The sequence below is a fragment of the Anas acuta genome, chromosome W (assembly GCF_963932015.1).
Source record: "Anas acuta chromosome W, bAnaAcu1.1, whole genome shotgun sequence".
In the NCBI taxonomy this organism is placed as follows: Eukaryota; Metazoa; Chordata; class Aves; order Anseriformes; family Anatidae; genus Anas; species Anas acuta.
In genome coordinates this window covers 21,406,758-21,422,467 of record NC_089016.1, presented here as the reverse complement: position 1 = coordinate 21,422,467, position 15,710 = coordinate 21,406,758, and the positions used below count along the sequence as shown (strand labels likewise).

The window sequence follows — 15,710 nt, the reverse complement described above, 5'->3', positions numbered from 1 at the left end:
CGAATTGGGAATTGAGAATATGCTTCCAACAAGGTCTAAAAGAAACCCCTGTGGAATTTTTGGACCAACTCTGAAATGTAATGGGGAAAAAAAAAAAAAAAAAAAAAAAAAAAAAAAAACGGTTTGGACCTGGCTTCAGAGGACAAATCGACTAGCCTTTTTCTAGGGTAATCATCGGCCCCTGATTTCAACAGGTCTAATGGGGACCCGGGGAATCTACCCTAGCAGATCCTCCACTGATTATAATGAAGTTAGGAGAGGAACAGAAGTGAAATTTCTTATTGATATGGGGCAACGTATTCAGTTCTAAATCAAGCATTAATGCCTTTACGGAGTGATTATGTTAACGTAAAAGGGTGTAACCGAAAAGGCTTATTTTTGTGAACCTTTGAAATACAAGTTGGGGAAATGTTATATATGGAGTGGTAATTCGTGTGGAGAAAATGGTTGATATTAACAAAGAAGGGTGATTCAGGAGACTCCATGCAGTCTGGGGTTTCTTGTTCTCCAGGTGGTTTCTTGTTCTCCAGCCATTAAGGCATGGATGTTTCTGGGTGTTTGCTGTTGTTGTTACATTCAAAGTTGTTTGACTAATTAAACAGTTGTTTTGAAAAGAACTGCTGTGGAGAGAAGAGTATTAGAGGGGAGCCTGCTCCTAAAAAAAAAAAAAAAAAAAAAAAAAAAAAGCAACACTATGAAGTTACATCGGTACAGAAGCAGGAAAAAGAAGTGAAGAGGAACAGGCTGGCAGAATGGGGACTGTTAAGTTATGGAACTCAAAGGATTGTTTGTTACCTATCCTGATTGTATGTATGTATAGGCATACTCGGGTTATTATGTAAAGCAATGTTCTGTATACATGTATTTAGAACGTTTGATGTTTGTGTGTGCGTGTTGGTGGAGCGTAGACTCCCTGCACACCCAGCGCTGTTTACTTGCCTTTTATATACCTTTTATAAATATTACAAAATTCAGACCTCATTTATAACAGGAAACAAATGGGGATACATAGGTTTTTATATCTACCTGGATCTCCAAAATCTCTATTAGGTTGAGATCTGTTAGAACAATTAGAAGCAGAAATTATCTTTGAAAAAAGGAAAATGGAATTAAGGATAGGAGAAGAACAACTAATAAATGTGTTAAGCCTGGCACTAATACAAACCGACCCTAAAAGTGAAATACCCTTAGAGATCATAAATCAAGTATATCCAGGAGTTTGGGCCACTGAAGTCTCTGGAAGACCTAAAAATGTGACCCCAATAATTATTAAATTAAAGCCAGGAGAGAAACCCATTAAGGTTAAGCAATATCCTTTGAGGATAGAAGATAGGAAAGGAATTAAAGAGATAATTGATAGATTTATACAGTATGGATTATTGATTGAATGTGAATCAGAATACAATACACCCATATTGCCAATTAAAAAGGCAGATGGAAAAAGATATAGGCTAGTTCAGGATCTGAGGGCCATAAATAAGATCACTGAGGATATACATCCAGTAGTGGCAAACCCTTATACTTTGCTGACTAAATTAAGGAATAGTCAAGTCTGATTTACCGTACTGGATTTAAAAGATGCCTTCTTCTGCCTACCTTTAGCCACTGAAAGCCAAAACCTATTTGCCTTTGAATGGGAAAACCCTGACTCAGGCAGAAAGACACAGTTAACGTGGACAGTGCTACCACAAGGGTTCAAGAATAGCCCCACTATTTTTGAAAACCAATTAGCAAAGGAACTTGAAACTTGGATACCTCCAGACACTGAAGGGGCTTTGTTACAATACGTGGATGATCTCTTAATAGCTACCGAGACAAAAGAGAGTTGTATTCAATGGACTATAAGTCTCCTTAATTTTCTGGGTTTAAATGGATATCGAGTCTCTCAACAGAAAGTCCAGCTGGTTCAACAACACGTGACCTACTTGGGATTTGGAATTTCGGGAGGTCAGCGAGAACTAGGAACTGAACGTAAGGAAGTCATTTGCCAGACTCCAGAACTTCAAACGGTAAAGGAGCTACGAACCTTTCTAGGAATGACAGCTTCTTTCCTTAGCGGAACTCTGGATGAACCTATAACCCGTGATTGTACAGAAACAATGGAGACTGTGTATTCTAATCAACCCGATCTTAAAGAAGAACCTTTAGAAGATGCTGATGAATCTTGGTATACTGATGGGAGCAGCTTTGTAAAACAAGGACAACGTAAGGCAGGATACGCTGTTACAACTGCTCAACAGGTAATCGAGTCTAAACCATTACTCCCTGGGACGTCCACCCAGAAAGCACAGGTAATTGCACTTACGTGAGCACTGGAACTGGCAGCAGGAAGGAAAATAAATATTTGGACAGATTCTAAATATGCATTCGGCATGATACATGCTCATGGAGCGATTTGGAAAGAACGTGGATTGTTGACTGCCCAGGGAAAACAGATAAAACATGCTGAAGAAATTTTAAAATTGTTAGAGGCTGTAAAACAATCAGAAAAGGTAGCTATCATGCATTGTCAAGGACTCCAAAAGGGAAACGCTGATTTTGAAATTGGAAATCGATTGGCAGATCAGGAGGCTAAACAGGCAGCTGAAATAACTGAGGTGAAGGCATTGTCTTTAATACCAGACGGTAAAATCCAAACTATATACATGAACCAAAAAGCCAAATTATACAAAAGAAGACTTAAAATTAATTGAAGATTTGAAAGGTAAAATGAAACCAGATTAATGAGTATATTTAAAAGATAATTGTGTAATAATACCCTCTAATTTGATATGGCCCATAGTTTTTACAGAACACAATAAAACACATCGGGGAGCTGACACATTGCATAAGAGCATGAGTCAGACATTAGTAGGACGAAATTTATACACAACAATAAAACAAGTAACTCAACAATGTAGCATCTGTTTACGTAACAACCCCAATACTAAGAATAGAATAAAATTTGGAATAATTAGTAAAGGAAATTATCCAGGACAACAGTGGCAAATTGATTTTTCAGAACTCCCTAGAAAAGGGGGGTTTCGTTATTTACTGGTTTTGACTGACACGTTTTCTGGTTGGCCCGAAGCTTTTCCCTTTCGAACAAACAAAGCAAGAGAAGTGGTTAAAGTCTTGTTAAATGAAATAATACCACGCTATGGGATTCCAGTAGCAATGTCTTCTGATAGAGGTTCACATTTTTGTGCACAAGTGGTACAACAGATAAGTAAGATCTTAAAGATAGATTGGCAACTACATACCCCTTATAGACCACAGGCAAGTGGACAGGTAGAAAAAATGAACCATTTAATTAAACAACAAATAGCTAAAATCGGACAAGAGGCTAATTTGTCATGGCCTCAATCCCTCCCTTTAGCATTACTTAGAATTAGAGTTAAACCTAGAGTAAAGAAGAATTTGAGCCCCTTTGAAATTTTATATGGAAGGCCATATCAATTTATATTTAGTGGAGAGGATCTAATGCAGCTGGGATCAGAATATTTATATACTTATATAACTGAACTTCAAAAACAATTAAATAAAGTACATAAATTTGTGTTAGGGACTAGGGCTAGAGGGTTGGATCAACCAATCCACCCCTTTAAGCCTGCGGAATATATGTATAAAGACTTTTTCAGGACAACCCCTACAGGAAAAATGGAACGGACTGTATCAAGTGTTGCTGACAACTCACACTGCTATCAAGATTAGAGAACAAGCCGCTTGGATCCACTATTCCCGAGTGAAGAAGGCTCCAGGAGCTCCCTGAAAAGTAACACTGGGTGACAATGAACTGAAACTAAAGCTTAGTCGATCAAGATGAGGACATTATGGTCGGGAGTATTTGGTAATATGGTTGGTAGAAAATTTGTTCATAGAATTGTTTTGTTTTTATGGCTTGTAGTTGTAATTGTGATTCAGGAAGGTGCCTCTGTGATAATAGAGAATGGTGGGTGGCCTTGAACTAAAGCCGTAACAACAGAGGATAAGAACTTTAATGGAAAGTTATCAGTTATGGTCATCTGGCGAACAAATGGTAACTATTTATAAAAACCATCAGAATGGTGAAAATTAGGAGAAGAGTGGACACAAGATAATGTATCCTGAGCTCTTAGTTGTATGCAAGCACAGTTATGGTTGCAGGCAACGGCTGCCTTGATCATTAGGGAAGGAAGTAAAGGCATTTTTCCGGCTGAAGTCCAAAAGGCAGTCTGGGACAATGCCAATGATTTTGAGAAGTTCCAGTCCTCGTGGACCCTGGTAAATTGTACTTATGCCCATTATTAACATGGCTACTGCCTTCGTGCTTACTATACGGATGGAGAATGGGAAATGGCAGTCTGTAAATCTAGAATCATGTGTTACCAGGGAACAACGAGGATTTATTTGTGAAAGCCATACAATTGAGGCTCAGGATGTATGTTTTGACACGGAGCAAGGTATCTGTCACTTTGAAATTCATCCAAATACTAGCCAAAAGAATGTGCTTGTATATGTTGGTCAAGGGTGTGTGTGTTTAAGAACTGCTTGTGATTTTGTAGAAGTAGATAAGGAGAACATAACTCTCCATAGCAAACATCATTCTAATTTCTGTATTTGTAACTTTGTTAGAATCGTCGGGTGTGATATTCTATATTTGGCACCAGTGGTATCCCACCAGCTGATCAAGTCTAACAACACAATGTATCATAAGTTACTACCTACACCTATTGGGATGAACCTCACACTAGTGAAGCAACTAGTTAAACACCAAGACCTAATTAGAATTTTAAAAGGCATTCAGGAAAATGGAGAGAAGACTCTAATTACTGTCCATCATGATACAAAGGAAATAAGCAGAGTTTTACAAAGAGTAAAACGAGACACAAGTCACAACTGGTGGGATACACTTTTTGGATGGTCGCCAACTGTAACTGGGATTTTGAACACATTGAGTCACTCAATTATTGTTTTATTGATATTAGTTGGTGTAAGTTTAATATTGTCTTTTGTATTACTTGTTTGGAATTGGAAATTGTTACAACGAATGTCCATGTTAGCCTCCTTGACAAATGTGCATGGTAAGGTATTGAGGGGTACATATCATAAAGACTGGGAAGAAAATTTCCGTATTAAGTAAAAGAATTTACTAGATTTTCCAGAAAAGGGGGGAATGATATAGTATAAACTCACTTTAGGATAGAATAAAGCTTGTGGTTAAAAGTTAGCAAGGACAAAGTAAACGACATCTTGTTATCTGTAGACCTTTTGTTATGTTTAAGCATCTTGTTATTTGAAAACATCCCAGTATCTGTTAACCGTTAGTCAGGCTGAGACTTGAGATAACTTGAGTCAATTGTTTTGTCTTGTTAACTGAGACTTCCTGTTATCGGCCGACCCTCAGTTAAATTGAAAGCCAACTCAGCGTTTTTACAGCTTGGAAAACTGATTAAGCAAAGGTGAAAAGTGCATTATGAGGAAGACCTACGGCCTTCCTCCCAACGACCACTGCCCACATCCTGAAGACCCCGGCCCACAATTCTTGGAAGGCTTTGCGCAAGCGCAAGGACTGATAAGCTAATTAGCATACGAAGCGAGGGTGGGCGGGGTTGGGTAATTAATATGTATAGGTGCTAATTGAATATTCATTGTTTTGCTGTATAAATATGAGATAGTTTGTTACTTCGAACATGCACGATAGGCGGAAGGATCCCCCGTGCATCCAGCGCTGCAATAAAGAATATACCACTTAAAGAAATTTTGGCTTTGATCTTTAAATCAAAGGCCATGCATTGTTTGTGAAGCATCAGATAGACTGTGAACCTGGATTACCCACTCAGTGGGGAAACAGGGAAGGGTCCTGTCATCAAAAAGTATATAAACTGTATTTTGGAACTAGTAGGTGCGCTCTCCTGCTTGTGGGATGCCCGCCATTGCAATTGGGAATAAATTGCTACTTCACTGAGATCCTCACCTGAGCCTAAGCTATTGGCTACAGAGTGTTTCTCAAACGTATAAATTTCAAGCCTGAATTTTCATCAGACCCATATTTTGGCCAAAATACTGAAGTTCCTTTTATTGTCTTTTTAGGCCGGACAATTACACAATATCAAACCATTTTAAAAAAAATCTTTTTCCCTACTTTTTGGGTTGTTTTTCCAAATCCTTATCATTCTCTCCAAAGGACTATCTTTAGGCACAATCCCAGGGTCTCCACCCCTACCCTGCTGACTCTTGGAACCCTTAATCCCCATCTCTTCCTGACGTGCTGCTGTGGACTTCACTACCCACAGGGTACCACATGCCTTCACCTAGGATTAGGACAGAGGTGGAGTATACTGCCGAACACCTCACTTCACCATGCTCGGGGTACCGTACACCTAAGGGCCCAGACCCCCAAGACTCTCTTTCGCTCATCTATCTTTTGCTTCGTCCCTCTCTAGCTGAGGGGACTTTGTTCATCCCCTCGTGGGTCTACAGAACTTCACGGATCTGGACTCCACACTTGCTTCGCACTAAAAGTGTGTCTCATTCACACTCCACACAAGAGTCTCCCCAAACCCAACCTGAGGCAGTATACAGTAAAGTTTCCCTTATCTCTGCTTCCCGGTCTGGGTTATCAGCAGTAATCCCTGTGCCTGTACCCTGTCTGGGCTGTGTCTGGGCTATGTCTGTGTTTCCCTTCAGTGCTGGCCTCCCTTCTCCCCAGAGCTTTGCAGAGCCTGTCTTCAGATTAACAGTCTTGGTCCTTTGTCGGCCATACTGAGACAACCCACCACCCCTGACGGGATCGCTGAAATCAGTGGGGTGCGCCTTCCTGTCTGTGGTGGCAAGAACTGTTCAGTAGGTGACAGGATCCTGGACGAGCCCCCAAATTGTGAGAAAACTCTCAAATAATTTTCTTCAGACAGGATCTTCTATGAAGCTATTTTATTCACGATTGCAATGGCAGGCGTCCTACCAATTAGGAGCGCATTTTAGTAAACATATCATAACCTTTTATTCCCTATTACCCAATGCCTGATCACCCCCCCTGTTCCCTCACTGGCTGAGTATACAGGTTCACAACCTACTCGATGCTCCTCTTTACCATATATGTACAATTTTTTTCCTTCAACCCTTTCATTTCTCCTTTTTCCCTTTTGTTCTCCTTTCTTATGTTTTGAGAACTTGTGATCTATGTTTTATTGTTCTCACACTGCTCATCCTGTTTTTCTCAATCTTCTACCTTATTTTGGAACAGTGAGGCCTTTTACTGTCCTCTTATCTACTTAGCAGTTCTCCTTGTTATGACTACACAGCTACCTTTGAATACAGAAAAATAGTTCTCTACTGCAGAAACACAACTTAGTTTCTCATGGGCATACAATGCTTATGTCTGTCTGTCCTGGTTTCAGTTAGAACAGAATTAATTTTCTTCCTAGTAGCTGGTAAAATGCTATGTTTTGGCTTAGGATGAGAAGAGTGCTGATAACACCCCGATGTTTTAATTGTTGCAGAGCAGTGCTTATACTAAGCCAAGGACATCTCAGTTTCTTGCTCTGTCCTGCCAATGGGCAGGCTGGGCAGGCTGGGGGTGCAGAAAGAGCTGGGAGGGGACTCACCCAGGACAGATGACCCAAACTAGCCAAAGTGGTATTTCATACCATCTGACGTCATGCTAAACAATATATAGGGGTGGCCAGCCAGGGGAGGGGGCCAGACTCTGCTCGGGGTTAGGCTGGGCATTGGTCAGCGGGTGGTGAGCAATTTCATTGTGCATCACTTGTTTGTACACATTATTAGTAGTATTACTATTATCATCATTGTTATTATTATTATTATTATTATTGTTGTTGTTGTTGTTGTTATTATTTTCCTGTCTTATTAAACTGTCTTTATCTCAACTCACGGGCTTCACTTTCCCGTTTCTCTCTCCCATCCCAGAGAGGGAGGGGGGAGGGTGAGCGAACGGCTGTGTGGTATTTAGCTGCCGGCTGGGTTAAACCACAACACTGCCATTACATTTTCTAGAATGGTATGTATCATCTGGGATGGTAGCTTGAAACGTCTCTTTACAAAACGACTGGAGAAATTAATATATGTATTATAACTGGAAGACTGAGCTGCCCTTTAAACCTAAAAGCAAAATATTCTTGCTTAAAAGAAAAAATGATGAATTAAATGGTATTTAATTATTGTGCATTTGTGTTACATAATCGCAGTCTACTACTAAATTAAATTTAGTTATGCAACAGGGAAGTGACATATGTTATAAATTAGACCACACAATTTACTGGTCTATTGAAATTATTTTATTAATCAAGTAAGCAGACACAAGCAAAACAGCGCTGGGCGGCTGGGGAGTCTCCGCTCCACCACAGCACGCAACTTCCCCTTTCCGGTGTTGCTGTTTTATAGCATTGACGTTCCGGCTTGTCGAGACTTGTCGACTTGTCAACTTGTCGAGACCTGTTGACCTGTCGACTTGTCGAGGCTTGTCGACTTGTCGAGACCTGTTCTGAGATTGAGCAGTCTGTTGTTGGGGGTCGTTATTCTTCCTCCTGTGATCATGCGTTGTGCTTGTGTTCAGGTGGGGGCAAAACAAGATGTCTTGCGGTGGGTGTGTGGTATCTTCCTCAGAATCTTTGTTTTAACAAGGATGTTTACCCAACCCCCCTTCCCCATTTGTCCCCATGTTACAATGCCGTGAGTTGTGAAACCTTATCTCCTCAGTAGATTCTTTAAATTCTCAAGGACAATGAACAAACCCCTACTAATTTATCACAACATAGAATCTGCTTTGTCCTACTGAATATGTAATTACATCATCCTAAATACAGCAATATGAAATGAAGCTCTTTAAATACAGAAGCTCACTCAAAGTAACATTTTACCTAATTTCTACATTAAAGCATCATTCCACCAGTTGGCTGGCACTCAGTAATGACTTCCTCATCACATTTGTAGCCCAAGTATGGTGTCTGAAAGCCCTGATCACTTGCTTTGAACATTGTTCTTAATGTCCATGGTATTCTTGTCATCTTTCAACCTATTTTTCTCTTGAGAAATAACTTTACCTTGTTTTTGTAGTTATGTGTACCTAGTTCTTCTGGTGTTCATTGATCCAACTCAGTTTTGATAAATACACAAACAGCATTGCCAGTGGAGTTCATTTTGGTTTACGTTGTCAAGCTTTCAGCTGTATGTAGCTGAAAGAATTTGTTACTAAAGGACACTGAATGCAAATAGGTGAAAATTCAGAATTCAGTCTTATTCAACACTGTATTTTTAGGCATCTGTCATCTTCTGAAAAGGATTGTAATAATGTTTGGAACTATCTGCCTATTTCCCTTCTGGTAAAAAAATCACAGTTCTTAATCTATAGTAAAGTTAATCTTACTGCTCTGCATATGTTACACATATTGCAGAGCTGATTTCCAGATTCTGATCCTCAATTTATGGTAAATGGACCATAGGACCATATAGTCAGACTCTGAAACATCTTTCTGTGTTGTTGATCTGTGAGAAAGTTTTAAGGTCAACAGACATGTTTTGCTCTCTTGTTTATTTGCTTTCCTTACTTCACGTCCCGTGAATTTTTCCTGCCCCTGGGTAGACCCCATGTTAATTTCTGCCACCCTTTCTGAAGTTGAATTGCCTAAGTGTGGTTTTACACAGCTGGGCATCTGAGCTCCACTACAACTGCTCTCTCACTCCTCCTCCTCCCTGGGAAAGGGGAGAAAATAAAATGAAAAGGGCTCAGGGGTTGAGATAAGGACAGGGAGATCATTCAATAATTATCACAGGCAAAACAGACTCAGCAAAGGGAGATGTATAAAACTTATTGCCTGTTACTAACAAGCTAGAGCAGTGAGAAACAACAATAAAATAAATGAAAACATCTTCCCCCCTATCCACCCTTTCTACCTTCTCCCCACGAGCAGCTCAGGAGAATGAGCGTTGTCCATAAAGCTTCATCTCCATTGCTCCTTCATGGTATCTCTCTTCCTCTGCTTCAATGTGGGGTCCCTCCCATGGGACACAGTCCTTCCTGAAATGATCCTGCGTGGGCTTCCCCCAGGCAGCAGATCTTCAAAAAGTTCTCCAAATATGGGTCCGTACCACAGGGGCCATCCATCAGGAGCAAATTTCTCCAATGTGGGTTGTCCACGGGCAGCAGCTCCCACCAGATCACCTGCTTTTGCATGGTCTCCTATCCAGAGGCTACAGGTCTGGCACAGTCTGCTCCAGCAGGGGTTCTCCACAGGCTGCAGCCTCCTTCAGGTCAGATCCACCTTCCCTGGTGCTGTCCCCTCCCCACCTCTTACCCACCCCCAGCCTACTGGCTTTGGAGGGGTTGGAAGGAGTCATGATGCTGTGCCAGTATCACTCAGCAGTAGACACAACACTGGTGTGATACCAATAATGCTGTTCTAGCTACAAGTGGAGAGCACAACACTGTATGGGCGGCTGCAGGGAAAGTTAATTCCATCCCAGCCAGACCCAGTACAGCCTCCACTCACTATTCCATTGTTGAGGGATTCTTGAAACAGCAAGGAGGCCATGACTTGCTTCAGCAGAGCAAACCAAGCTACCAGGACAACTACAAGAAGTTCCCATGACACTGTTCCCATATCGCCCAATTGAGGAATTTAAAAAATATTGTTTCCAGCAGCTGGCTTCAAGGATGGGATATACGTGACTGCTAATCACAAGGGGGTTGTTTTCTTGCAGGTGGGGTTGTTTTCTTGCAGTTGTTTGTCTGAGTACTTTTGACCAATAATCTTGTGTGAGACACTATCTCCGCCCCTGTTAAATTTGCTATAAAAGTCAGGCTATTCGGGTAATAAAGGGAGAGCATGATCTGACCATACTGGTGTCTGTTGTGTTTTTGGCCGTCCTTCCTGCAACATTCCATAACATTTGTGTCACACTCAGGTTCCATGTACTTCAGTATATAAGTATTCTCATCACCATTGTTCCTTATCCTTTAACAGATTGATAGATAGGTACTTCTTTTCATTCTATAGGCCTTTCTCAAAAACTGTTCATAAGAACTGGTTATGATTTAAGCTTCATCTGCCAACGTGGTCACTCAGGACAGGCGCAGTTGGATATTTGGATGCCAGCACCAGATTAGTTTGAGTTATTGCTACACTGCCCCATTCCTTGCAAAGTGGACCTGTCATTGATCCTGCAGTGTCTTCCTACAACACATAACTTAGATTACAGATTAGTTTTCTCTGAGGGTTAAATCTCCTAGAGGCACGCACCTGATATCACTATTCATTTGCATGACCCACCAGTTGTACTCCGGTCCTTGAGGGAAGACAATCCCACGAGTGGGTTTGCCTTTTCCCAAGGCAGGAGCAACTCACACCGCCTTCCCCATCCACTTCCCTACATGCACTGCAAGGACATTAGCTCCTCCCACAGTTTGTAAGGGTTTTGTTTCAGCCGGACCAGGATGGTTGTCAGACCCTCTGGTATTAACTAGCCAAGTGGCCTCTGGTAGATTTACATCCCATTGTTTCCATGTCCCAGCACCCAATGCTCGTAACATAGTCTTTTTGTCCATTGTACCTCTCAACTTTCCCAGAGGCTTGTGGGTGATAGGGGATGTGATACACCCACTCAATGCCATGTCTCTTGGCCCAGAAAGTGACAAGATTGTTTTGAAATTGACTCCCATTGTCAGACTCAATTCTCTCTGGTGTACCATGATGCCACAGCACTTGCCTTTCCAGGCTCAAGATGGTATTTTGGGTGGTGGCAGTTGGTCCTCTGGGTTAGCCACAGTGTGTTATCTGGTCATCGGATTCAGAGACCTCCTCCTTCCCTTGAGGGTGCCGGGTAGTGTTAAGTACTGTTTGATAGGCGTAGGCCAGAACCCAGCACAGTGCAGTAAGCTGAAATCCTCTGGCATTGTGAGAGTCAGGGCATACGTCTTCCAAACATTCTATCAGTTTTTTAGGGTTTCACACTTGTTCAGGGGTGAAGTTCAAAACCATTGGAGGAGATACCCATGACAGATACTTGTGACACAGTAAAAACTCAATAACCAAAGTTATTAAGAAGGTATTCTTTATTACAGCGCAGAGTGTGTGTGAGATCGTTTCACCTAACACACACACCAAGGGTTACTTCCAGTGTGCTTATATTAATGGGATATATACATATTCATCTTGCTTCCCTGTAAGTCTCTTGCGTACTCATTGGGTCTCCAAAGAATCATTAACAGGTTCCCGCCCCTATTCGCATACACTCTAGAGTCCTCGGGTGGTCATTTGGCATACTCTGGTGGTCTTTTGATGAAGGCCGGAAGTCTTCCTCCCTGATAAACTTCTGACCCTTCCTTTCTTTGACAGACTTCAGCAGTCCAAGCCAGTTCTTGCTGGATCTATTATCTGTGTGCATTAAGTCTTTTTTTCCCTTATCTTTAAGGTCATCCCGTCCTTGTACTCCCTGTCTCAGTCCTGTCCTTTTGGCTGATTTATAACATAAAGCTGTGTTAGCTAAAACCTGAAAAATCAACATCCTTTACCTTATTCCCTGTCTCACCTGCCCATATCCTCCCAAACACCTTGCCACCCACCACCACACTGTCTTGGGGCAGATTCCTGAGTGGTATTCTTAACTAATTGCTTAACCTTAGGGAGAAAAAGAAACACATTGTGTAGACCTAGCAATAGGTTTACACAAAATGTTGGTTACCCATGGGTATTCAATGTACTCAAAAGCTGCTGTAATTAGTTGTTGTGGTTTAACCCGGACGGCAGCTAAACTCCATGCAGCCATTCGCTCACCCTCCCCCTCCCTCTCTGGGACGGGGGAGAGAAATGGAAAGTGAAGCCCGTGAGTTGAGATAAAGACAGTTTAATAAGACAGGAAAATAATAATAACAAAAATAAAATAATAATAATAATAATAATAATAATAATAATAATAATAATAATAATAATAATAACAACAATAATAATAATAATAATAATACAATAGTGATAATAGTACTACTAATATGTACAAACAAGTGATGCACAATGCAATTGCTCACCACCCGCTGACCGATGCCCAGCCTAATTCCGAGCAGTCCGGCCCCCTCCCCCCGGCTAGCCACCCCTATATATTGTTTAGCATGACGTCAGATGGTATGGAATACCCCTTTGGCTAGTTTGGGTCACCTGTCCTGTGTCTGTCCCCTCCCAGCTCTTACTGTACCCCCAGCCTGCCCGTTGGCAGGACAGAGCAAAAGGCTGAGATGTCCTTGGCTTGGTATAAGCACTGCTCTGCAACAATTAAAACATCGGGGTGTTATCAGCACTCTTCTCATCCTAAGCCAAAACACAGCATTCCACCAGCTACTAGGAAGAAAATTAATTCTGTTCTAACTGAAACCAGGACATTAGTCCACGGGAGAAAGAAGGAGGAAGTACCATTCCTGATATTATTCATAAACTGACTTAGTCGTAAGCATTTATGACTGTTAGTCATAAGCATTTTAATCAATTCTACTGTTATCTCAACCCTTTGCGCCCCACATTGGGTACCAAAAAGAACTGTGGTTGTTTTACCTTGCTTTTACCTGGTGCTTTTACCAGGTCAACTGCCCTGGTGATGACCCCTCCCCACCTCTTACCCACCCCCAGCCTACTGGCTCTTGGGGGTGGTGGGGTGGAGGGAGTCCTGATGTTATGCCAGTATTGTTCAGCAATAGACAAAACACTGGTGTGATGCCAGTGCTGTTCTAGCTACAAGTGCAGAGCACAGCAATGCAGGGAAAGTTAACTCCATCCCAGCCAGACCCAGTACACAGGGGCTCATATCAGGGATGTTACCAAGACACTACCAAGCCTTGTACAGCCTTGTACAGCTTAAGGACTATTATCCACTGCTGCTGTGAGATGTTTCTTAAAGCAACCAAGTAGACACCAGTAATGCAGCCAGGAGCAGTATGAGGAGTATCAGGAGGGATTACAGAGCCCTGGGAGCAGCAGTGAAGGACTCAGGAGTGCAGGTAGTTTTTTCATCAGTGAAGTATTAAGAGTAAGAATAAAAATGGAAAGTGTGTGTGTGTATTTGTAGTGATAGATGGTACTAAGTTTGTTTATCATGAAATTCTTGACTGGATGATTACTGATGCAGTTATATACAACATCACCAAAATTTTCCAGTTTAGAAGCAACTTTTGTTTCTTGTATTTTGAGGATGGAAGCTAAATATACACTGATTAATTGATGCTTATAACTTCAGTTTTATTTGAATGTTTCTTAAAGTAACCGAGTGGGCACCAGTGATGCAGCCAGGAGCAGCCGGAGAATGTCCTGGTTTCGGCTAGGATAGAGTTAATTTTCCTCCTAGTAGCTGGTAGGGTGCTATGGTTTGGATTTAGGATGAAAAGAATGTTGATAACACTCTGTTGTTTTAATTGTTGCAGAGCAGTGCTTACACTAAGCCAAGGACTTTTCAGCTTCTCGCTTTGTCCTGCCAGCGGTCAGGCTGGGGGTGCAGCAGGAGCTGGGAGGGGACAGACCCAGGACAGCTGACCCAAACTGGCCAAAGGGGTATTCCATACCATCTGACGTCATGCCAAACACTTAATATGGGGTGGCTGGCCAGGGTCAGGGTACCAGCTGCTCGGGGATAGGCTGGGCATTGGTCAGCGGGTGGTGAGCAATTGCATTGTGCATCGCTTGTTTTGTACACACTATTATTAGTAGTACTATTATCATTGTTATTATTATTTTCTTTTCTGTCCTAATAAACTGTCTTTATCTCAACCCACAGGCTTTCATTTTTTTCTGATTCTTTCCCTCATCCCAGAGGGGGAGGGGGGAGGGTGAGCAAATGGCTATATGGCCAGCTGCTGGCCAGGTTAAACCACAACAGTCCTTTTGGCGCCCAACTTGGGGCTCAAAGGGTTCAGATAATGAACAGATCTGACCAGAGCAGGTTAGAACAAAATTGTTATAAGCATTACACTAGTTTAATAATTGCTAATCACAATGCTGATTTTTGTGAACTCAGGTCTTCTGTGCCTGTTTTCCAAACTGAGTTATATAGCACGTTACTTACTGTATGTCCGGTGTTTGTACTCAGCATTGCTGTCAACTCCATACTTTGTAAACCCTACATCAAAAATGATTAATAATTAAACCTTTTACCCTTTTTCTTCAGGGAGCCAATATGTGGAGGGGACAAGGGGAAGTATTTTTTTCCACTTGTTCACTCTCCCTTTCTCCTTCACCTCCCTCTTCTCCTCCAGGCTAGTTGTGATAGCTCTTTCAAAATTTGAACATCCTTGAGATGTTCAGATCAGCATGTTCTTATTGTTATGTCTCCTGAATACGCTTCAGGTTTTGTCTAATGTTAAACAACAATTTAGGAATGCCATCCAAAGATCTGTCCTGAGGCAGGATAATTATGAGTGGCAGGGAGTGTGGGAGGATATGGGCAGGCATCTAGAGCAGTGGGCACCTCCAGTGCTTTGGAACTTCACACATGAACAACTTAAAAATCTTAAAAACCTGGTAGAATGCTTGAAAAAGCTGTGTCATTGCCCTGGTGATTCCAAAGAGACACAAATCACTGCAACATGCTGGGGCTTGGCCTATGCTTACCGAGCTGCAATCGATGCTACTGTAACCCCAGTGACAGACCCTGCAGCCACTTCAACCCCTGAGACAGGCCCAGCAGCCACTCCAAGCCCTACAATGGTCCCCAAGGCTGAACCAGGGAAACAAACTGTACCAGTGTCAGTTGCACCCATA

The 15,710-nt window shown here is 41.8% G+C and overlaps 2 long non-coding RNA genes across 2 annotated transcripts in view; both read right to left on the bottom strand.

Annotated features, from left to right (window-relative positions):
* Positions 1–15,710, bottom strand: part of LOC137847051 (uncharacterized) — a 750,318-nt gene that overhangs the window by 105,857 nt on the left and 628,751 nt on the right. The gene's annotated exons all lie outside the window — the stretch shown is intronic.
* The window catches only part of LOC137847060 (uncharacterized), a 46,350-nt gene continuing 31,282 nt past the window's right edge, over positions 643–15,710 (bottom strand). The window contains exon 2 of the long non-coding RNA XR_011090766.1: positions 643–950. This is a non-coding gene — a long non-coding RNA (uncharacterized lncRNA). The remainder of the gene's footprint in view (positions 951–15,710) is intronic.